Source organism: Mandrillus leucophaeus, unplaced genomic scaffold, assembly GCF_000951045.1.
Source record: "Mandrillus leucophaeus isolate KB7577 unplaced genomic scaffold, Mleu.le_1.0 Scaffold116, whole genome shotgun sequence".
Taxonomy (NCBI): Eukaryota; Metazoa; Chordata; class Mammalia; order Primates; family Cercopithecidae; genus Mandrillus; species Mandrillus leucophaeus.
The window spans coordinates 4,152,003-4,175,546 of record NW_012099876.1 but is presented as its reverse complement, the minus strand read 5'-3'; the positions used below and the strand labels follow the sequence as shown (position 1 = coordinate 4,175,546).

Here is a 23,544-nt window from a genome sequence, read left to right as displayed (position 1 = left end):
ATACGGGTTTCACTTGAGAATCCTCCCTCCCTGAGTCACTTGCATATACATTCTCCTGCATTTAGGGGACAGACTTAGAATCAGCTTCTCTTCTGCTCCAGGCGGAGACTGTGGAGACAGCAGTTAGGGTTCCCCAGCAGCCCCCCATGGTGCTCACCCACTGGCCATTCCTGTCCAGTAGGGATCCCCTAGTAAGGAATGCTGCCTCCCTGGCTTAAGTTGCTTCACCCATAGTCATACTCTGGAGCTACAGCTGTGTCCTAGCTCCAATCCAATCCAGAGTATCTTGCAGAAAGATAAATCAGGTAGTATCAATTTCCTTTTTACAATTCCAAGGGCTAGCCAGTGCTCTTTGAACAAAAGCCAGTCTCCTCCACCTGCTGGCAGGCCCTGGCTGATCTGGCTCCCTCCTAATACTTCACTTTCCTCTGCGCTTCCCTCCTACAGCATCAGCCTATTGCTGTGTCTTGAAAGCACCCACCTTGCCCCTGCCTCAGGCTTGGCACGAACTGTCTGCAATACCCGTTCACATCATCTCATGACTGGCTGTTCTTGTCATCAGGCTTCAGCTTAAACATCTCCTCCTTAGAGACACCTTCCCTGACCCGTCTCTCATGACCACCTCACCCTATTTCAATCTCTTACTTAGCCACCATCCCCATCTGATATTTTTCTTGTCCATCTGTCTGATTGATGTCTGCTCCTTCCCATTAAAATGTAATCACCCCAAGAGGAAATATTGTCTGATATGTTCACTCCTGTTTTCTCAGTGCCCGGAGCAGCACTAGGTATATAATAGATGCTCAGTAAATACATAGGGAGTGGCAGAAAGAAGGAGGAGGGGGTATTGATGGACCTGTGGGCTGCAACTGTGCATGATGAAGATGATGAGGATGAGGGTGAGGAGGAGCTGCGGTGCGGAGCCCACCCCATGCACTCTGAGGCTCAGGGGACACTGCTAGGTTGCCTGTGAATCACAGAACACAGATGCTATCCCCACTCCCCCCAGCACACCCACCCTGCCCTCCCATACTGATCACTGCCTTCCCAGCTAAGGCCTCTGCTGTTCTCTTTGGCATAAGAACAGCTTTGTCAGGAAAGCCCATGTCGGCCCTGCAGTTCACACTGGGGCTCTCTTGAGCAGGGCATGCAGCCCTAGACTCTTGTTGGCTCCGTGAAAGCTCAGCGAGGCCGCAGGACATTTCCATTACCCTGGCAGCTGCTTCACAGAGGCTTTTCTCCAGCTCATGTCAGGGACCCCCAAAGCCTGCTGTGATTGCTGGCTCCACGGAGCAATTGAAGCCATTCGCATCACTCCCCAGGTCGCTAATGGCAAACACTGAAAGACTGAATGCTCTAGAGCCCCCTGCCTGCTCTTCCAGGGCTCTGCAGGCCTAGCCTCCTCTGGAGGGATGATTGTAGATTGAGGCAATCAAGATCAGAACAATGCATGTAGGCCCCAACTCAGGCAGGTGTATGGATCTGCAAACATCACAATTACCCAGTTCAGAAGGAGGCCTGGCCACTAAGAAATGTTTGGGAGGCCTCTGGCTGTGTGATGTGGACCAAGGCTCTCTGTAGGGCAGGAACACTTGCAGCCTTGGAGAGAGGCATGGAGAATGGCGGAAGGAAGCAGGATCACGCTTTCCTGGCACGCAGGGTGCCGTGCTGAAATGACCCCCAGCATTTCTGTGTCCTGGTGCCCAAGTTCTTTATAATCTCCTTCTCTTGAGCATGGGGGACACCTGCGAGTATGACAGGATGCCATTCTATGATTAGCTATGATATTTGGAAAACGTAAATGGATCCTGCATGTATAATTACAGCTCCCAATCACTTGATTTTGAGATAAGTAAAAAAGGAGATTACCTGGGTTAGGCCTGACTTAATCAGATGAAGGCCCTTAAAAGAAGGACTGGCCCTTACTGAAGAGAGAGATTCTCCTGCTGGACTTGAAGTCAGCTGTCATGTTGTGAGTGGCCCCAAGAGGGTCACGTGGTAAGGGACTGAGCATGATTCCTGGATGACAGCCAGCCAGGAAACAGGGCCCTCAGCGTGATGCAAGGAACTGAATTCTGCCAACAACCTGAATGAGCTTGGAAGGGGAGAAAGATGCAGATGAAAATGTGCCCAGCAGCCTTGTGAGACCCTAAGGAGCGAGCCCTGCTGTGCTGGGCCCAGGCTTGTGATCCCCAGAAACTGCGAGATAAGAAATGTGTGTTGCTTTACATCACTAGGGTTATGGTAATAGTGTTACACAGCAATAACTAATGAATACACCGGGTTCCAGAAAGGCCCCTGTGGGTTTTTGCTGCTGCCTCCCCGAAATCAGGGGGCTTCTACCCTGTCTTGTCCTCCTCTGCTCCTCTACTTAGGGAGGGCTCATGGGACATTGTGGAGTAGCACAGAAGCTTTGGCCCAAGGTCATGCAGGTTCCAGGGATGGCCACCCCACTGACTAGCATGGTCATATTCCATATTCTGGGCATATTCCTTGTAACTTCTTAGAACCTCAGTTTCCCCATCTGTAAGTGGAAATGTTGAGATCACCTGCAGCATTTGGCAGAGTGAATAGCCAATGACTTCATATGCATAGAGCGCTCAGTTAGTGCGTGGGAACATGTGAAATTTTTAATGACTTTTTGAAATAATTCTCCCCTGCTTGTACACCTGCCTGCAGCCACCAAATTAAGTCTATTTTGTACTTTAAAAAGACCTGCAGGCTCGGGCCTAGAAAGAATTCAATTGTGTTCCAAAGCCAAAATTCTTAGATGAATGCCCACTCTGTCCAAATATATCTCTTTTGTTCTCTCTGTTCCTCCTACTTTATTTGTCTTCAGAGCACTTACATTACCTGAAATATCACCTACGTGAATTTCATATACGTGTGCATGAAATTCGACTATTGTCTAAAGCCACAGAGGTGGCACGGCATGCTCAGCGGTTCAAAAGAATCTGGAGTTGGAATCTACGATGGGATTTAAAATGACGTTTGAATGACTCGAGGCCCCCTACTCTTCCTTCTCTATAAAACACTTTAGATTTTGTCATTTAAATGGTCCAGTTGGAACAATCATATAAAATTTATGCTCCCTAATCTATACCAGGGCATTTTCCATCAATAACCTCTGTCACATTCTTTATTTTTTTAGGTCTAACTTTATTTTTTGTTTTTGGCCTGTGATGAGTGGAGAGAATCTGCTACTCACGGAAAGTGGCTTCAGAGCCCCCACTAGAGATGGTGTCAGTATTGATGCTTTATTGATAATAATATTAATAATATTATTATTATTATTTGAAGCAGAGTCTTGCTCTGTTGCCCAGGCTGGAGTGCAGCAGTGCGATCTCGGCTCACTGCAACCTCCGCCTCCTGGGTTCAAGCAATTCTCCTGCCTCAGCCTCCTGAGTAGCTGAGATTACGGGAGCCCACCACCATGCCTAATTTTTTATTTTTAGTAGAGACAGGGTTTCACCATGTTGGCCAGGCTGGTCTCGAACTCCTGACCTCATGTGATCCGCCTGCCTCGGCCTCTCAAAGTGCTGGGATTACAGGCATGTGTCAACCACCATGCCTAATTTTTTATTTTTAGTAGAGACAGGGTTTCACCATGTTGGCCAGGCTGGTCTCGAACTCCTGACCTCATGTGATCTGCCTGCCTCGGCCTCTCAAAGTGCTGGGATTACAGGCATGATCCACCACACCCAACCTATTGATACTATTTTTGAAATAAAAGTATGATCCTCATGAAGTTGGATATGCTGACTCTAAAACAGAGTTGCACAGTATCCTTCTGCACCCACCCATTCCCCTTATATTTTTTGCCACTTGGAAGCTACAGTTTTGTTTATTACTGTGGAGCCCCCCTGAGACTGCAGGAGCTGCTACCTCCCTCCCACTCCCGCGCTGCCAAGCTAGAATTAATTACTCCTTCTCTTAGTCCTTGTTGCATGCTATCTTAGTTTTAAAATATTAACCACAGTAAATCAGGGATTACACTGTGGCCTGACGCTTATGCACAAATCAAGCAGTTCGATTTGCTTGGGACCCACAGGTGAGACCAATACTAAACCTGCAAGATGCTACCAAAAAGTGGTTCCCTGATTCCTTCCCCACTAGGACGCTGAAGCAGTAGGATCCACCGAAGCACCTGTCATGTGTGGGTGGAAAAAGACCAGATCATGGGTGGCTGGGTGGGTATGAGTTGGAGGGAGTTTAAGGACTCCGAGATTCAAAGATGTCTTGAGCATGCAGACAGTGATCCCAGTCCCCAGGGTAAGGAGGCCTGGAGAATGAGAGGGATAGCCCACTTCCCCAGGAAAGGATCTGGAACGCTGAAGGGACATAAGTTAATTCCATGGAGCCAACCTGAAAACAAGAGATAAAGGAACAGGAGAGACCAGAAAGGAAGAGGAGAAGGATTCAGGAGAGAAATGGTGGTATGGGGGCTGGACATGGCTGGGCCTTTTCTCAGCAGGAGAAAAGACTCCTCACCTAATTGGGGTGAAGCTTGCTGTGGGATGGAGCTTGGGCTTAAAAGTGGATCTGGATGGGAATCTCAGCTTTGTTATTTTTAAGCTGAGGGACTTAAGGTAATTTACTTAACCTCATTGTACCTAGGTTTTCTCAGCTATAAAATGAAGCTAATAATACCCTGCATGTTGTCCTGAGAATCGGATGTGATGATGTATGAAAAAACTTTATCTCAGTACCTGTCATATAGATATTAAATGAATGGCACCCACTAGAGACCCAGTGAATAAATGAAGGGCCGAGTTATCAATGTGCCAAAGCTGGAGACAGTTGTTGTGATACTTGGGGTGTCTGGTGATAACAGTTTGTAAAATTGTAGCAGTCAGTTGGTGCCCACTATATACCCTTGGCACTTGCCTATTCTGTATATTCTGAGGGCCTCTTCTGCTAGGGCCTCTACTGTGAGTGAGGCAAGACTCATTGCCTTAGGACTTTCTCCAATCTGAGGTGTAGAGTTGCTCTCCTGCTGGGCTGGGTGCAAGTTTACAGTCTGGGAACAGCCCTTAGTCACTGAAGGATGGGAGTTGGTGCATAATACTCCGGCTTCCTTGCCTTTCAGGTCAGGCAATTATTGCATGTTGTACACTCTCTCTCAGAGAGGTCCCTGGCTGGGCTGAGCCCCAGCAACTGGCAAACTGCTCATGAGTGCCCTCTGTATTGGCTTTCTTTGAATCCCTGCCTAGATTCTCCACACCCCCATCAATGCTTCCTGGGATCACCACCCAAATAAAATATGTGCACCCTCGTCCTTCACTAAGGATCTGTTTTTGAGAGGGCTCAACCTAGGACAGCATTCCAATTAAAGAATTTAAAAGTCTTTCTTTATTTATTTATTTTCCTTTGGAGGCTCAGTAAACTGAAGCTGGTGCAGGAACTGACACAGACAGTTCTGCCCAGGGCCTCATCTCTAGGGGTCTTCTATTTGATATCTGAAGTGAATTGAGCAAATGTATAGCCAGGTATCAGAATGCCCTTTGGAAGTGCCTGGCTAGGCAGCTGGGTGAGTCAGCCGTGCCCTGCTAATCCCTGGAATAGCTAAGAAGAAGGCTCTGGTGGGACCTGCTGCGAGGCTTCCACGCAGTTGCTTGGCTTGTTTTCCATGATGCAGCAATACAGCTGAAAGGCCTTCAGAGTTTTTTTCCATTGCTTCCTCCCTTGGGTTCCCATTACCAAAGTGCTCATTGGGCAGAGGGCTGGCTGAGAATTGTTTCTAACAATATGGGTAGCTCTTGTAATTAGAGGAGAAAGTAGAATTTGCTTAAACAGCGGGGACTTCTGGAGAGACGGGGAAAAAACTGAAAATGCAATTGTCTTTACCAAGACAGGCTCAAGTGAAATTACAGATAAAGCAACATTACCATAAAACAATAAGATGCTGATCCCCTCCCACCCCACCCTGCCAGTTTGAATCCAGAAAAGTTTACTTATTCTTAATGTTCAAAGGAGAAAATTTCCCCTTTGACTTCCCTTCTGAATTGATCAGACACCGGGGTCTATGGTTCCTTAGCTACCTTGGACAGATGCAACTAGACGTTCAGGTGCCCTGTTGAACCAGGATAACCAAAGTTAAACTTGAGGGCTCCTAGGCCTATGGGGACAGGGTACTAATAAGTCAGGTCTAAGTTTCCTGGTTTGTGGAACTTAGTGGAAGATGTATAGCCCCAGGATGGATGGGAAGAGCCCATCTATCTATGGCAGAGGTGGGGCTTTCTCCGACTTATGCTCCCAAGACTGGTGGGAACTATGGTTGATTTTTTTGTAAATATAGTTGGCATAATTCCCCTCCCAAGATCCATAATCCCTCTTCCACACTGATTCTGTGCTTGGCCATGTGACTTACTTTGGTTAATGAGATAATAGCAAATGTACCCTCAACAAAGACTTGGAAAGGTCTTGCACATTGGGGCTTGTTCTCTCTTGCAGTTTTGAGAAACTCTGTAACTCCCACCATGTCTGTATGCCAACACTGGGGCTAGACTGTTGGATGAGAGACATGTGGTCCAGCTCCTGATACCCTAGCCAATAGCCGCCAATAACCACTAGACATGGGAGTGAACACACCAAGCAGGTGCCAGTCAATCTACCAGTTGACTGAAGAACGAACTCATTAGCCCATAGACCCATACACAATAAGAAATGGTTGCTGATGTAAACCACTGAGTTTTAGGGTGGTTTGTTATACAACAAAAATAACTGCTTCAGGCTCCGACAGTTTCACTGGACCTGGATGACATGTGGATCCACTCCTCCCTCTACTTGACTGGCTTTCTTCCATCCCACCACCCACAGGGGTGCAGGAGAGCTCGACACTGATGTCCTCATATCATTTTACAGTTGTTGCAGATATCTCAAAATAGCATATATTCTCATTACCACTTTGATAGTTATTAGACTTACCACTAAATATTGTTATTTAATGCTTTAATTAAAAAACACATTATACCACAAATGTGGTTTTTCTAAAAATATTTTAATAGCTGTATTTTAATAAAATTGGTTTCCTATATAGTCCCCACGTATTTATTTTTATTTTTTAATGTTTATGTTTTAGAGATGAGGTCTTGCTCTGTTGCCCAGGCTGGAGTGCAGTGACATGATCATAGCTCACCGCAACCTCAAACTCGTGGGCTCAACTCTCCTACCTGAGTGGCTGGGACTGCTGGTGCATGCCACCATGGCCAACAAATTTACTTTATTTCTGTAGAGACAGGGTCTCACTATGTTGCCCAGGCTGGAATGCAGTGGCATGGTCCAGTTCAAGGCCACTGAACTCTTGAACTCTTGAGCTCAAGTGATCCTTCCGCCTTGGCCTCTCAAATAGTTGGGATACAGCTGCACAACACCATGCCCAGCTAATCCCTATTTATTTTATTTTATACATTAAAAAGTATCACTCTGAAAGTGGCTTCAGTATATCTTCACCATACTGTCAGTGGGATCCATGGGAAAAACAAAAAGCTAAGACTGCTTGAATTCAACTCAGATCAAAAGCCATAGTCTATTTAGTGCAATTTATATGTTTAATCGTGTTTCCCCAAATACTGACGTAACTCATGAAGACATTCATAGGAAAGAGCTGTGGTAAAAGAACCCAAGAAACTTCTAGTCATTTCTGATTCTGGTGGATCATAAAAACCATGACAAATTCCATAACTTTTGTAAGCAATGGAAGCAAACTCAAATGCCTATAGGACTGGGAGGATAATAAAATTTATGCCTTGGGCCAGTCACATAAAGATAAGTAATGGTAGGCTTTGCGGCAAATTGGAGAGGAAGTACCCTGCCTTAAGGCATTTCAGATTAATGATTTTGTAAATCCAGTACTGGCCAAATAAAATAAATTTGTGGGTAGTATTAAGCCTATAGAGCACTAGTGTTCCATTTATGGATTAAGAGCAAGATTGGGGAAGTGGACATCTGGCCAACCTTCATCCCTGAACTGGCTCTGTCATCAAATAAGTAGGTGATCTTTTCCAGGGCATTCAAATTTCTATGTCCCAGTTTTCATATCTGCAAAATGGCTGTGGTTTCTGTATCGTCTTCCTTTTCAGAACTGTCACGAAGTTCAAAAAAAATATATATATATCCTAGTGGGGAAACAATTTGAAAAAAAGAAATGAGGATCATTAAACAGATGTGGAATAAATCAATGCAACTGTTTGGTAAGTGACCTGATAAAACTTAAGTCTATCTATATAGGACATGGTTCTTTTAAGTCACCAGCCTGTCAGATCCAAAAGAGGAACTTCAAAAATGATTAAGGAGACCTCTCGCCTGCTTCACTGAGAAGCCAACTGTGACCCATTGGGCCAAAGTTGTTAATAGAGTTGGGAGGAAAAAGCACATAAAAGAGCCACCCATATGAGTCTCAAGCCCTGAGGTAGAGGACTAATTTCCAATTCAATAATACACAAAAAGCTACACGCAGGCAAACAAAGTTGAAAACAAGCTCAAGTAAATAAAAAAGAAGGAAAAGCAGACTCCTGGGATACTAGGACAAGAAGGGAATAGAACAAGTTTAGGGAGAACATGACCTTGAAACTAAATTTGCTGGTCCAGAGGCATAATCTTGCAGCCTAACAGCATCTTTAGGCCCAGTTGTTCCACCTCGAGAAAGAACCAGAAGAGGGTCTAGTTCTAGGGTCTGTACGCCTTCCTGCATCCCATTATCCAGTTAGATGCCATCCCTTAATGCTTACCTTCTCAATGGACCAGAGATAACTCAGCTTTACACTGGGCCTTTTTGGTAATTGATGGAAAGATGGGTTTTGGTTAGTAAATGCAGAGGAAGGAGATTCTCCCTTTCCCTTCCTTCACTGTGTCCAAGAAAATTCATGACAGAGTTAAATATGGTTGGCTGGGTCAAGGAATCACATTCATATCTTTTTCCTCTGGTTTGCACATATTTTCATAAAGCTTACATGGCATGTGACCTAAGTAGGTCTGGAAGGAATCTTAGGCTTCATGGGAATTCACCACCCAGTTTAATATCCAGTGACAGAATCTTGGTTTGGCTCTAATCTTTGAGCCCTTTAGCCTACACAGGCCATAGATGCCCCAGCTCATCCCTATATCTGTGCACATAATATGGTCATGATAGGAGGCAAAATGAGCCAGAGGAGGAAAGATGTGAATCAGAGGACTAGTTATCCCTCATTTTCTGCCACTGTGGACTGTCTGGATTTTATGAAGTTCTTTTCTCTCACTGTATCCTTGAGCTGTAAGTGTGCCTGGTCATGAAATCTGGGAGATAAATGAGAAAATGATGGGAAAGCAGATCTATATGATTCAGATCAAGGTTAAGTTTCTTTTTGTTGTTGATAAATACAGGGATCAAGTGCTAGAGTTCTGCTGATGTTATAGTGGAAAGGGGGCATAAAAATCATTGAGCCCACAGGTGATTTGGTCTCTGGTTAAATGCTGACTCTCAGAGATGCATTCTCTCATAGCTCTTTCTAAATCATCTTTTTACCTCCTTGGGGTAACACTCTATGTCTCTGTCCTACATTATTTAACTCATAGCATTGTCTTTCTCTACTAGAAGGTAAGCTTTATGAGAACAGGACTTCATCTACTTTGTTCTCTGCTTATTACCATTGCTTAGAACTGTGCCTCGTCTATGGTGGGGACACAATCTATATTTGGCGAATGAAGTGTAACATGGAGGGAACATCCTGCAGAACCAGGTTAGTGTGAGCACAGAAAGGTGAAAGAAACATCCTTCCTCACTTCTGTGAAGTCTCCTTAATGTTCTCAGAGGTGAGTAGTTTATTCTTCCAAAGCAGCAGAGATTTTACCTGTGGTGTGCTATCCAACCCAACCTTTTGGAGAAAAGAAGGAAAGATGGCTTACTGTGTCTGCTTTGAAACTGGTTCTTCTCAACTGAATTGTGTGGTTCCAGCATGGAAATCATATTCCTCCATGCCACTCCACACCCACAATTGATTGGGCACTTGGTCCAAGCTGTGCCAATCAGAGATCTTCCTTGGTAGTTTTGAACCGAGGATACAGACAACAATTGGCAGTTCCTTTTCCATAGTGGAAGCCCAGAGAGTACAAATCACATGTGCATGTTTCTGCTATGGGGAGGGAGGAAGTGTTTTTCAACAAGAGAAAGTAGAATCAATGTACAGAAAGAATCAGGGACAGGAGGTTGTGTGAGAGAGAGAGCTTTGGTAATGTTTGCACACTGGGCTTGAGTTGTTCCTGAATTCCAGCTACCTCTCTGCTTTTCCCATGGCTTGACTGCTCAACATTTACTTAGATTGTTTAAGCCAATAAATCTCAATTGTTGCCAAAACCACTTATAGCTGGGTTTCTATAATATGAAAATCCCAAATAGATGTAAGCAGTATAGGTTGAGTATCCCTTATCCAAAATGCTGGGGACCAGAAGTGTTTTCCATTTCAGATATTTTTAGATTTTGTAATATTTGCATTATGTTTTCCAGTTGAGCATCTCAAATCTGAAAATCTGAAATCTGAAATGCTCTAATAGGCATTTCCTTTGAGGGTCATATTGGTGCTCAAAAAGTTTCAGATTTTGAAACATTTTGGACTTGGGTACAACCTGTACATCCAAATTTTTGAGGAAGCTCTGTCTGATAGCTCAGGGTTATGAGAATGTTCCTACCCTGTTTTGTAGAGTTTGGGCCACCATTTGAGGCCAAGACCTCTGAGTGTGACAACAGATGAGAGATTTTCTGATTGGGGATCTGGAAACTCCAGGAGATTGGACCTGCACCAGAGAGAAAATTTGGAAGAGATGGAGGCAGATGTGGCAAGGCAGTAAAGGGCAGTGGGAGGAGAGCTGAAGCTTGAGTCAGGAGCCTTGGCTGCAGTGCTCACCCTGTGACCTTGGTGTGAAATTTATCTCTGGGCCTGGTCATCTGCAATTTTTTTTGAAAATACCATTTAAAAATCTCTGCAGGTGCTCCAAATCCATGATTCTAAGCAAGAGGAGGACAGGAAAAAAAGGGCAATGTAAGACATCAGGATCCTTTTCCCAAGGGCAATTGGTATTCTAATCCAGGGCAGAAACAAGACATTGCAGGGCATGAGTAGAAAAGACCAGGATGACTCTCTGCATCTGTGGTAGCTCATTGCTGAGGGATGGGGGCAGGAAGTGTGGGAGGTGGCACAGAAGAGGAGTGATAGAAACTCCTTTATCCTTTGCACTGGGGACACCTTTTTCTCTTTGATATCCTTCAGAGGCTATGGGCTAGGACTGCAGAAGGAGGGAAGGAGCTGTTCTATTATTTGATGAGATTTTAAGCTTTGGAGAGAAGATTCTAGGGGCTGGGATTGAGCCATTGTTGAAGAAAACAAAGCACAATAAAGGAGCCTGTTGGCCCCCACTCCACATACTTGTCCTCACTCTGTGAATGCTCACCTTCCTCATCCTTCAAACTCACCTGGATGAACACTAGCATCTTCATTACTAAATCAGAGGGTAAGTGGAGACTTCTATCCAATGGTCCAGGACAGCTCTTCTCTTGCTAAGTACCCAGTCACAGCTTTTGAAAAGTTGAGAACACTGAAAACACCTCATCCGCAACAGGCTCAGTTTGAGATAGATGTGAAAGTTTGAAGGAACAACTAAGATCTCTAGGGCAGTGGTTCTCAAACTTGAGCATGCATCAGAATCACCTGGAGATGACTAAAACAGAGGTTACTGGGTCTCACCCTAGAGTTTCAGATTCGGTAGGTCTAGGTGGGGCCTGGGAATTGTATTTCGAACAAAATCCTGGGTAATGCTGATGCTGCTAAACACCATAGCTGGAGAACAAGTGTCCTAAAGTAATGAACCATTGATTGTAGAAGGTCATTGCACTTGAGATCTTAAATTCAAACTCAAGTTCTCTCTCTTATTAACTGTGTAGAAGAAGGAACAATTTTCTCCCTCTCAAAGACTCATCAATTCCTACTTTGTCCCATAAAATGGGACTCTCCATTCTTTGGGAAGATGAGTGTTGGGATGATACTCCCTCCACCCCTTCCTTTACTTTCCCCTCCCACCCCCAACTAAAGTATTCTGTGAGATGGGAAATAAGCAGTAAGCAAGTATAACTCCCTTCTCCTCCTTGGCTTTTTCTGTGGGATCTGCCTACCTATAGCAAGCTTGCATTTTTTGCTCCCCTAGATTGCAAGCTTCTGGAAGCAGGTTCTGTCACTTGGGGGAATGGGTGGGAAAAAGAGAGAAGGGCCTATGGTTCTCTAGCTATCCTGTCTGACTGCACACATTTCTGTAGCCCTTTCTCCTTTAGTAGGTCCCAATGTCTAACCTTGAAGTAGAACTAGAAAGGAGTAAGGAAGTCCGATAATCTGACTCTGGCTGCTGGTCGTAATCTTTTCTTTTCTTCTTTTTTTCCCCCCAATTCTGCTTAACAAAATGCCTAGAATTTTAATCACTAACTCCTGTTTATGCATGAACTGGTTTGTCGGGGGAAGAGCTGTGATCAGCACCTTAGAATCCATTGAAGGACCTTGATTAAACAGTATTCTCTCTGAGTCAAGTGTGAAGTATAACACCTGCCACTCAAAAGGTTGCTGTAGAAATTAAATACGAAACAAGCAACGATAGCCTAACATAATATCTACCACACAGTAGATGCTCAAAAAAAATAGTGTGAGTTTCCAAATCTTTCCCCAGCAAGCTCTCTTGTCCTGTAGAGTTTCTCCCCAAAGCAGAATTTGAAGTCATTGCTTTATATAGGGTTGTTTTGGAAGCCTTTTCCAACTTCAAAGAAAAATCATTCTGTGAATGCAGCCTAGGAGCATAGAATCTGCTGTTCTTATAACTTACTTGTACAGGTTTCATATTTATTGGTTTATGAATAAAACTAAAGGTTTTGACAATGAGACAATGCATGTAGGAATTTTGTATTCAAGGCTGGCTCCAAGAAAGAGTCTGGGTTTGCATCTCTCTGCTTGTGTATTGTGTGCACGTACAAAAACACATGTGCACACACAATATTTAATAAGAAACCTATCCCCACCCCTAACAAAAATCCTTAACACAAAGCTGAATATAAAATGAAGCCAACAGATGTAGCTTCAGTAATGGTTCACTAAATAGCTTATAGAAAATTTCTTTTTCAAAAGCTAAAGAATAGCGGGACATATTGCATATCATCTCTTTTAACTCCTCAAGCATCTTTAAAATCCAAGATGTTAAGGAAGAGGGGACCAGTGTTTAAATAACAACTGGGCCTCTTTCGGTATCTAAGCATTACTCTGAGAAACATGAGGTCATTCCTAAAGCAGAGATGCTAATCAAAGGCATTTTAAAATCTTCCCCCAAATAGAAAAATCAAAGGCTGTTGACATATTTCCCCATTTTATTATGCATGCTGATCAGGCTAAAAAATAATGTGATACCAAGACTTGTTTATTTAAGCAAACAACATAATAAAGAGGAAAAGAAGCATATGGCCTTCATGTGACCTATGATAAAGAACCCTGGAAATCTGGTATGGCAAATAGCAGGTAACTGAACATAACAGTCCCTTCCTCTTTCTCAGAGTGGTGGAGGTAACTTCTTCACAAGCATTAGCTCCTTTAGGTCTCATGACAACCACTTGACATATAAGCATGGCAGCAATTGCTCTCCTTTTACAGATGTAAATGAAAGTGAGGCTCAGTTCAGATTAGCTAAATTGTTCAGGGTTATACAATGGAAGTGGCAAAGCTGGCATGCAGCCAGCTGACTCTCCACCCATTGCTCAGTGAACTTGTTTGAACGCATAGTTTCTCTGGTCACTTATACCACCATATCTCACCTAGCTCTTTAGCTCAGAGGACTCAGCTTTTTAGATTTGGCTGACTCATGTTCTATGTGTCAGCAGTGTCTTTTCTGTTAGAGGCTCTCAATGGATTTTATGCAACTCATGGGATAATTTATGGGGTGGTGGGGACAACCATGGACTTTGCAGTCAGAGACAAGTGTTCCGAACTCTTTTAAGGCTGCCACGGAAATTAATTGAAATAACACATCAAGCGCCTAGTGCAGCACACAGTAGGCATTTAGGAAGTTAGTTACTTTTTTCCTTGTGTTCATTAAGTGGTAGTATCTTCAGTCTTCTATGGAGAAAGTTGGATGCAGAGTAACTAACCCGTATTTTCAAGAGAAGGAATGGGGAAAAAAGAAACGCAAAATTCAATGCTCAGTTGGTGAAGGTGTTTTCCTAAGGACAAATGGGACTGATTTACCAAATCATGCCCAGGCTTATGATTCTCTCCCAGGCAAGAGGACACTGACTATTTGAGAGGAAAAGCCAGAGATTGGTGTCTCTGAAGGACCCTTTTAAGGAAGCGGAATGGACATGAAAAACTTGTGTCCACCTTGCCAATTCTAACAGCGCAGCAGCAAATATGTGACCCTGAAGACAAGAGTTGGCCAAAGCCATATATCTACCCCACTGGTGAGTGTAATATATGTCTCAAATGGATGTGTGAAATATCCTTTTCATCCTAGTGAACAGTAAAACATTTTAACTATATATTTCATCTATGCTAAATTGCTTGGCTTTAAATATGAAACTGACTTAAACTGTTCTTAGTGAATGGCTTTTAATCTCTGAATATAAACCTGATTTTAGCAATGCCTTTATTAAGAATCCTCTGATCCTTCATTAGCATTTTAACTCCTGACTCATAAGTGATAAAATAACAGGTTAGAATATTACACCATTTGCCATAGTTTGGCAGCTAGTTACGGTAAAAAAAAGTAATTCCTTGGGACATAATTTTATTCCAATATTTAGAATGAATCTATGTGCAAGGGTACACAACAATTCCTGAGTTATTCTGATCATAACATTTGATCAATAAAAAGCAGAATTACTTACAGTGGTAGAATTCTTTTCTCTGCAAAGGGGTAGCCGGTATCCCCATTCGCTCACTTATTTCCTGCATACATGGGTGTGACAGGCACTGTTATAGGTACTGAAGATTCAAAGAAAGCTAAAATATTACCCTTGCTCTCAAAGACTTCCAAAGTCTATTAAGGAAGAGAAATACGTAAGTAGGTAATTACAAAGCAGTGTGATCAATCTTACAAAGGAAATAAGAGCATTGCTCATTGGTAAGAGGTGAATTTCTGGAAGTAGGAGTTTGGGGAATTAAGACATAATTCCACTTGATCCTGAATCACTGAACCTTGTTTAATGATAGAAAGTTTTCAAAGGAGGAAAGTGGATTGGATTGGGAAGTACTCTCATCCAAAGGACCCTTTCTTAGTCAACCTATTCTTGCATTGCTCCATAAGTTTTAGAGTTGGGAATAGGATTTCTGGCCCAGGAGGTACCATGTTTCTTAAAGCTTGACCCCTTCCTCCCATGAGTGGCAGAAAGTGGTCTGTACAGGGAGAGATCCCAACAGACTGGGATACTGGAAGATAGTCATGTATTTAAGGGACATTTTAGTGGCATCCTAGTTGATTGCCATGTAAATAGAGACAAGTTCACACAAAGACATACCTTAGATATTTACTGAGTTCTGTGATGGTTGAAGCTGGTTCTTAATATGTATTTGTTTATGATACAGCAATCTCTCTGTAGATACTGACAGCTCAGTAGAAACCTTCAATAGGTTTTATATTTTGATTAGAGAGTCATAGCTCTTTTCTACACTGAGTTAATGTATTAGATTCTAAAAGGCATCCCATTGAAACATGCTTTCTAAAATAATGACACCTCAAGAGGGGACACCTAGCATAACACATGGAGGGCAGAAACATGACGATTTTATTTACAGCTCTGACTTCAGGAACCAGTATATGTTTTCCTGGTACATGGCAGATGTTCAATAGATATTTGTTCAATGGATTAATTAATGAAGAATGCCATAATAGCAGCTGATTTATGATGAAGGAATACATGGGTAGTCATCGTGGAATTGGAAAAAAGTAGATACAGTCAGCAATTTATCTGGCATAAATCAGGAATGGACTTTCCCATTAAAATAAAAAATTCACTCAACAAGGCTAATGCATATTGAAATAGTTTGCCAGTGTTCTTCCCAGCAGGCTTTCTAGCATTTATTTCTGTGCATTTTCTGTTTATTGATAGAGAAGTCACAGCGTGATTTACCTATACCTACCTCCCAGACCAACTTTGGAATAACTGCAGGGAAATTTAAGACATTCACTGTTTTGGAATTTGCCAGTCATTATTCTTTGAAACTGTACCAAAGATGAACATAAATAAAGGAGATCAACAACGTGGTCTGAGACTCTTCATGGAAAGGAAACTCTGTCCAACTTGCAGGATTTTCAGACCTCAATTGAGAGAATTCTCTGAAAAAGGAATGAGGCAGGAGTGTAGGGCTGAACTCTGGCCTCAGGGGGGCACCTAAGAGACTTTCATTTTTTTACTTGCTGTTATCAGTAAAGGACAGAAACCACTGATTCAAGGTTCTAGGCATGGAAAGTCATCTCTCAAGTTCCAGATCTGTGACTAGTGTCATCTGAATAAAGGAAGTGATGGGGAAGCTGGGACCAGATGGTCATTTTGTAGAACCTGCCACTTTGGAGGAAAATAACCTTTTTCTTTAAGTAAAAATGGACCACTTTGGAAGATTAAGACACGGCGAGTCAGCAGAAAGTGCCAACAGTCTCAATTTAAGACATGAGAATTAGACATCTTTGAGTAATATGAACCATATCAACAACAGCAGAGAAGAGGATGAAATATATTTTTCCACAACCAAAGAAAGCAAGCCATAAACCCAGTACAGGTGTTATTCAGCGTCATTCGGGGGCAGGCATCATTTGACTGAATTTCTCTAGAATCATTGTTAAGCATTTAAAAGGAAATGCTAATCCTTAAATAGGATTTCCCCCCATCTCTTTTTGGGGATACAGATTTGTTCTTACCAGTAAGTCAGTCACTGCTGAAGTTAACCTCTGTAGTCAACAATAAGAAAATCAGTTAGGATTTCCTCTTGTGATACCGTGTTTTACCTTGGTGGAAAGATGCTGAAATCTGCAGTAGGTTGTGACAAGGCGAACGTGGGGTTTTTTCCCCTCTCTGGGACATGTGAATTTATTTGATGTGTGACTATGAATTTAATTAATCAACGTTTTACCACCAGCTGCTGACCTCTGACCTCATAGGCTTTAAAGCTTCCTTCTCTCCTTGTCCCATGTTTTTAAAGCTTTCCTGTAATGTCATTTTACCCCACATCCTCCCAATGTGATTAGTTTTTGAGCTGTCTATCAGTATCATGAGATTCAGGTCACATAGGAATGTAACTTTTAAAGTACTTTACAGCTCACAGATTCTATAAAAGCTTCTGTTTCCTCTTTGCTAAGCAGCAGAGGAAGTAAGAGGATGAGTGAAGGAACTGCAGCTAATATATTGGCTAAGTCAGACACAGGAGATGATCAAAAAGAGGTCTAGAAAGAAATTTTTAAAAAGTTAATTCGGTTGAAAACAGAATGATACAAAGTTTAGGCAGATTGTAGGGGACAGTATGTGCCAGATAGCTACAAACCTGATTGAGAAGGACAGGAGAAACCCAAAGCAGTGATGACTCAGAATAGGGCTTTGAGGAAGAAGACAGGATTTCTTAACTCTGGGAAGGCTTCAGAAAGATGAAGGCAAGCAATTTTGAGGGGGAAAAAAATAAGGATTGGGCTAAGGGAGGCGATGAATGTAATTAATCTTCCAATTGGGTCCAGATCAGTTACTGAAGCATTATTAAGATGATGCCAGCTGAGGTCATCAGTCACTAGGTCAGGACCGATTGCCTGGGGTTTTCAGCACTGATTTCATTGATTTTTGAATAGTAGGGATATTGGACATCACTAGTCTACTTCTGTCATTCTGCCAATAAAGAAACCAAGTTCAACAGTGGTTTGCTGACTAATTTAAAGACTGTGTGATTCCAAACAGGAAAGTACAAGCAGTTGTTTCAGGGCTAGAGCTGGGTCTCCTGACTCTGAGCAGCATCCTTACCTTCAGGCCTTGCTACCCAAGTGAGGAGGAAACGACTGCAGAAAAAGACGTGTACATTCTCTATGCCTTATTTGGTCAATATGAAAAATGCGGATGATGCAAGAGGTAGAGGTAGCATAAAATATACTTCATAGCTTAATCTCTGGAGTCAGACTGAATACATGTAAGTCCTGCTTCTGCTCTGTGACAAGTTACTTACCCTTGCTGTGCCTCAGTTATCTCATCTGTGAAATGGAAATAATAATAGTAATCTGATCACAAGGTGGTTAGGAGGAAACAGTGAGCCAGTACAGGTAAACTCTTTTATAATGAGGGTCACATTCTTCTGCCCCATAAGCCCATTCTGATTAATCACTGCTTTGGGTATCTCTGTCATTCTAAATCAATTTATGTCTTACTAAATGTGATCTAATACTATATCTGAACATATGTGTCTGTGGGTTGCACTATTTATTTAGAAATCAGAAATTTCTTGGACTTCTATATTGGGTGAAGTGCTTGAGATCCTTGTGAAGAAAATTACATAGAAAGAGTAGGTATTATTGTTAAGGCAATAATAGCAATTCTGAGGAGTTCAGAGTGCAGCTGGGATTCTCTAGAAATTTCTATGAAGTTTGTTCCCTCTTGTAAAATTTTTTTTTTTTTTAAGTTTTTGTCCACTCATCATGTCCTACTTCCTCAGTGCTACATCATGTCTCCTACTTTCGCCTTGCTTGATGTTTGTGTGGTTCCTGGGCTCAGTTTAATAGCCACCAACCTGACCTCCTAAAGCATCAAATGTCACTACCTCTAACTTTCCCCTAGGTAGTCGGCTTGGATATAAAAATGTTATCCTGTGGTGTCTCTGCTGCCAGCGTTTTAGTGAAGAATAGATGAGGATAGTCTCTTGATACTTTATAGCCAGAAATGAAATGGCAGTAAAATCTATATCTACTATTGCCATTTCTTCCTCTACATGAACCCACTGACTATTTTGGCTTAGCAATTCTGTCAGCATTTGGAATTTTGAAGCTCTGCTGTGAGAGTAGTAACCACGAGGTTAGAAAGGAAATGGGTGTAATCCAGACCTCGAGGGAGCCCTGAAGCGAGGGTAATTAGCAAGAGTCAGCAAAATAGGCAGGGAAAGAAATTTGATATACTGCCCACCACAGTTTTTCAAAATTCTACCATTCCATCTTTTTCCTCCCATTTTTAGCCACGTGAGGCTGGTTCTATTTGTCATGCTGCTCAAAACACACTCAGAAGAACTGACAACTTTTTTCATTCCTCCAGTCAGTGCACTTGACAATGCTGAATATTCACAGAGGGCAAGAGAGTGTTCGGCACCATGTTTATTATTCAAGTGCACCTTCTGGGACCTTCTGGGGCATCTCATCACCAGATTCTTGACCTTCTTTTCAATCTGCCTGGCAAGTGCTCAACTTGCATAATTTCTTTTAGTCAATAATGGAAAATTGAAACTTGCGATTAACTTCCAAGCAGGAATTATATGTCTATGTAGGTATATGTATCCTGAAAAGTGATCTTAAAAGATGCTTCAGTAAGGACTGATTTTGTTTCATTGACCATCTCTTATGATACCAATTTGCTCCCCTCTACTTCTGTAAGAATGCAAATTAAATCCACTCTGTCAATAGTAATTTCTGGATAGTAAAAGGACCTGGTTACTTTGTTATATCAGCTTCTGCTCAGAAATCAACTTTAGAGAATAAAGTACCAAATTCTCAGCTTGACATTCAAACCCTTCTACAGAAGGCTCCAACTCTGCATCCTAGCCTATTCTCTCCCAGCCTCCCACTCCACCCAAATGAATGGGCATTTTCAGGGTTTGCTAACTGTAGAGTGGGCTTGCCTAAGGTGATATTCTGCATATGTTGTGACTTCAACTTAGCAGAACTCTCCCATCTCTCTGAAACCTCCAAAAGCCATCTCCTGGCCTGCCTCTTCTCTCAGATTGTTCCAGTCCACTGTGATGTTACCCTCCTGAATTTACGTTACTTACTGTTAGTCACATTCACTTGGAAATTAATCACATATGTCCTCATAATTTGTCTTCTAATGTTTTATTGCATTTGATTCTGGTTTTATTTATTAACTTATTGTTTATTGCTTTTATTAAGATTGCTAGATGCTAAACTTATTGAGGTCAAGACAAAAACCATGAGATTTTATATCTCCCATGGGATTCATTTCTGTATCTGGTGAATACCACTTGATCAATATCTTCCTATCAGGTTGGTCCTTGCTGACAAGGGATGACATTGCAGAAAGTATCCAGTGCTGAGGCTTAAAACATGGATTTTCCTCCTTTATAGAATGGTAAAGCAGTCCCGTAATGTGAGAAACATTGTTTACTCATAGTGAATTATCTAAAAAGCATATTTTCTATTTTTCTCCTTCATGTCTCTTCTCTCAACCTCTTTCTCAGACTATTTTTCTCATTTCTACTAATCGTCAAACCTCCATGTTATGCTGAAGGCCGACTGCTTACGCAGCTTCTAAGTGTCACTAGCAGAAACATGTCTCTCAGCTGATAACCCTCACTCAAGGGTTAACATTTAGAGCTTAGGAATATCTTTAGACAAGCTAATTAAGGGGTAATTTGCATTGTGTTTGTGCATGTGTGGATATGTGTGTTTAACAAAATAAAAATAAAATTGTGAATTCTTGGGAGATTCTGCTGTGAAGAGGTTAAGAGGATTGTCAATTATTCTGTAATTTGAACACTGAGGTGGTAATGCAGTAAATATCGATGAACAAACAGGCATCAGAGGGTCTGTGTGAATGACTCCTGGCTCATCCTATGTCCATCTGCTCCTGCCTCTTCTCACCGCATTGCCCTGGATTTTAAAAATTCAAACTTAAAATAGGAAATTTCTCAATTTTTTCCCCAGAAGCTTGTCAATGATATAAATATTAAATTCATGGTTCAATGATATATTTTTTGAAATTTCTCAGTAAGTTATTCTAAAATTAGCTTTCTAATTGTGCACATTGCTTCTTTCTCTCAGCTCTGTGCCCTTTGACATCTTCACTGCAGTCCTCTACTTCCCCCGCTCCTCCCCAGTCTTCCACTAGCAAACAAACCCAGCAGTAATTACTAATGTCCAAGCACGTAATTCCGGCAGCATTAGGCTTTTCATTTGACGCAACTACGCAGACAGCTGTCTGGACATGCAGCATGAAGTTAAAGCATTTTAAAAAATTCCTACCCATATTTTCTCTCCTCTACCACTAAAACACAGTTGTTTATTTTTGTCTGCAGATTGCAAAGTTATAAACTTCTCTTATACATTTACATACTCTTATATAAATGTCCATCCAAATAATTTTACATCCATGTACAAAACAGATCAATATATACAGACATGGAAACACATAGTCATCTATAAAAAAAAAAACACTAGGAAATAATTAAATAGCTGGGAATGAAATCACCTTCTGTATATGGACAGGAAATTTTAGTGTCTGTAGCATACACATGATAGGAGGTATGACTATTTAAACACAATCCAAGGTCTCATTTGGGGTCTTTTAAGGGGATCATGATAGCGTTTCTTTAATGTGTTGTATAGATTATTACAATGACGCTGTTACTCTTTTTTGCTAACTACTCAAATGGCATAATTTTGACACTGGTCATTTTTATGCCAGTTTTATCTATATCAAACAGAGGGAAATATCACTGATGACTTTTGCTCTCTCAGATACTCCAAGCCTCAGAGTAGAAAATGGTTAAAGTAGTTATCACCACCTCAGCAAAATACCGCAGTGCCATAAGAGAAATTGCAGTAGATCTTTAGGTCAGAGTTCAGTTCTAGTTTAACACCGTGGTTCTTTACCTGCGTTTCCCTGAAGGACACACTTCGATTCTCCTGAGGAAGACCAGTCTTAATGTTGTCAAAATCTAAAGCTATCAGCCTGTGATAACCAGTGCTGATAGGAAATACTTCCAGTGATTCAGAAACCATGGCCAAAGAGATTAAATCTATTCAGTACAGGACAAGCAAAATTTCTCAGATATGTGTTTTCGTGGATGAATACTTGTATTCATGCCTGATTGCAAGGATGGGGGAAGAAGGAAAAGGAACAGTGATTCATTCTTAAAGTTGATTCTGCTTAGTTAAGCTAATCTCACATTTCTATCAAATGGAAACATAGAGATGTATCATCCCTATAAACAGATAGCATTGGCTTCTTTGTATATACAGTACTCACACTCACCCAAGATCTGTAGACAGATCTACTCTGTGTTAAAAAACAAAACCAAACAAAAACCTTGATACCCTGCTGAAGGATAAATGCCTATTTTTCAAAAAAAGTATTTATTTTCTACCTAAAATAAGGGTCAGAGGGCAACACAGATTTCCACAAGTAGACTATTATTTTGTTGAAGCTATGCAGGAGGTGAGGAGGGGAAACAGGAAATTGTAAAGGAGTCTCTGTGAGCAAGATTTATTTCTTTCTTGTTTTCTTTTAACCTACTATGACTCCTCTATTAAGGGTCCCCGTAAGACCGGGGTCTCAGAGAGACAATCTGGTCTCCAGCCCTCGCACATCCAGCCCTGGCCAGGCATTTCTGCCGCAGGCAGATGCGGCGCTGCGGCCGGACCGCTGTCCCCGGTGCTGAAAGGTCGAGGGCGCCCGCGCGAGCCCTCGGTATTGCTATCCAGGGTGCTGAGCGCGGGCCGCCGCAGTCCCCGAAGCCAGCCCACCCGCGCCAGCCCTCCGCAGAGCCCTCCCACCTGGCACGACCCGCCCGCCTCCCGCCAGCCTGCAGTTGACGTGGAGCAGGCGGCATAAATCAAGTCCGCGGGGCATGGAGGCTGCTGTCGCTGCAGCAGCTCAGCTTGCCCGGGGCGGGAACTCCCCCTTTCTCCTTTCGCTTCCCCAGCACCCACACCCTGCCTCCTCCTTAATTCTTCCCTGGATAATAGTACCCTAACGACAACAGTCAAAATAATAGGGTTAGAACGACGGGGGGGGGGGGGGAACCCAACAGCCTAAATATCTCTGAAAACTGCATCGCAAAATGGAAGAAAGAGGGGGTCCCACTACTGTTTCAAAAGAGTAAGTTATTATTCGGTACGTACCCTCGCTCTTCCTCCCCGTCGCTCCATTTGCAGGGCTCCCGTTTCCCCTTCCCCCAGCAGCTCACCTCGAAAACACTTTATAAAGCCCCCACCAGACGTGCACACACGGAATACCGCACCCTAAGTGCACCAATACTCGTATTTACCCAAGCCCACTCGGAATGCCCAGTTGCTGTCCCTTCTGGGTATGCAGCCATCCCGAGCCAGAACCACGACCTGGGGAGGGGGCTCCTTACCTGGGCTTCTCGGGAGGGTTGTGTTCTCCGGGCCTCTGCAGGTTGCAAGTGTGGAGGAGCCGCCGAGCAGGGAGGGAAGGAAAGACAGCGCCTGACCTCCCCGAGGTTTCGTCTTCAATGCAACGTGAGCTCTGCCCTCATCAAAGATGGCCGTCCGTTTTGACGTCAGCAGCTTTTAATAGCCGCCCGGCGAGGGGCGGGAGGAAGTGGGGGCGGGGCTCCGGCG

General features: G+C 42.7%; 1 protein-coding gene across 5 annotated transcripts in view; it reads right to left on the bottom strand.

The window, feature by feature from the left end:
- Positions 1–23,543, bottom strand: part of SNAP25 (synaptosomal-associated protein, 25kDa) — an 87,594-nt gene extending 64,051 nt beyond the window's left edge. Inside the window, exons 1-3 of one of the 5 annotated variants that reach the window (XM_011998716.1) lie at positions 23,319–23,437; positions 15,509–15,611; positions 14,879–15,030 (exon numbers count right to left, since the gene is read on the bottom strand). The gene's annotated coding sequence lies outside the window, so the exon portion shown is untranslated. Of the gene's footprint in view, positions 1–14,878; positions 15,031–15,508; positions 15,612–23,082 lie in introns of all 5 variants that reach the window. The other 4 variants (XM_011998689.1, XM_011998699.1, XM_011998723.1 and 1 more) reach the window with 4 other exon arrangements.
- Between the last annotated feature and the right edge of the window lies 1 nt (position 23,544).